Below are 1,769 nucleotides of genomic sequence, written 5' to 3' on the forward strand. Positions count from 1 at the left end.
ATCAAGATTTTGGACGAATTTTTTAACAATTTTCAAATTTTCAGAAAGGATGTTCCAGATAAGGTCAAAAACGACATACTCAGATCTTCACCAAACTTTGCAGGGATACATTGGATATCAAGACACGTGGAAAAAACGTACAAAACAAGAGATTGGAGACATCAAGATTTTGGACGAATTTTTTAGGAATTTTCAAATTTTCAGATGGGAGGTTCCAGATAAGGTCAAAAACTACATACTCAGATCTTCACCAAACTTTGCAGGGATACATTGGATGTCAAGACACGTGGAAAAAACGTACAAAACAAGAGATTGGAGACATCAAGATTTTGGACGAATTTTTTAAGAATTTTCAAATTTTCAGATAGGAGGTTCCATATAAGGTCAAAAACTACATACTCAGATCTTCACCAAACTTTGCATGGATACATTATGTGTCAAGACACGTGGAAAAAACGTACAAAACAAAAGATTGGAGACATCAAGATTTTGGTCGAATTTTTTAAGAATTTTCAAATTTTCAGATGGGAGGTTCCAGATAAGGTCAAAAACTACATACTCAGATCTTCACCAAACTTTGCAGGGATACATTGGATGTCAAGACACGTGGAAAAAACGTACAAAAAAGAGATTGGATACATCAAGATTTTGGACGAATTTTTTAACAATTTTCAAATTTTCAGAAAGGATGTTCCAGATAAGGTCAAAAACGACATACTCAGATCTTCACCAAACTTTGCAGGGATCCATTGGATATCAAGACACGTGGAAAAAACGTACAAAACAAGAGATTGGAGACATCAAGATTTTGGAAGAATTTTTTAAGAATTTTCAAATTTTCAGATAGGAGGTTCCAGATAAGGTCAAAAACTACATACTCAGATCTTCACCAAACTTTGCAGGGATACATTGGATGTCAAGACACGTGGAAAAAACGTACAAAACAAGAGATTGGGGTGATCAAGATTTTGGACGGATATTTTAGGAATTTTCAAATTTTCAGATGGGAGGTTCCAGATAAGGTCAAAAACTACATACTCAGATCTTCACCAAACATTGCAGGGATACATTGGATGTCAAGACACGTGGAAAAAACGTACAAAACAAGAGATTGGAGACATCAAAATTTTGGACGAATTTTTTAAGAATTTTCAAATTTTCAGATAGGAGGTTCCAGATGAGGTCAAAAACTACATACTCAGATCTTCACCAAACTTTGCAGGAATACTTTGCATGTCAAGACACGTGGAAAAAACGTACAAAACAAGAGATCGGAGACATCAAGATTTTCGACGAATATTTTAAGAATTTTCAAATTTTCAGATGGGAGGTTCCAGATAAGGTCAAAAACGACATACTCAGATCTTCACCAAACTTTGCATGGATACATTGGATGTCAAGACACGTGGAAAAAACATACAAAACATAGGATTGGTGACATCAAGATTTTGGACGAATTTTTTAAGAATTTTCAAATTTTCAGATAGGAGGTTCCATATAAGGTCAAAAACTACATACTCAGATCTTCACCAAACTTTGCAGGGATACATTGGAGGTCGAGACACGTGGAAAAAAGTACAAAACAAGAGATTGGGGTCATCAAGATTTTGGACGGATTTTTTAGGAATTTTCAAATTTTTAGATGGGAGGTTCCAGATAAGGTCAAAAACTACATACTCAGATCTTCACCAAACATTGCAGGGATACATTGGATGTCAAGACACGTGGAAAAAACGTACAAAACAAGAGATTGGAGACATCAAGATTTT

The sequence above is a fragment of the Lepisma saccharinum genome, unplaced genomic scaffold, assembly GCF_977018435.1.
Source record: "Lepisma saccharinum unplaced genomic scaffold, izLepSacc3.1 HAP1_SCAFFOLD_198, whole genome shotgun sequence".
NCBI lineage: Eukaryota > Metazoa > Arthropoda > Insecta > Zygentoma > Lepismatidae > Lepisma > Lepisma saccharinum.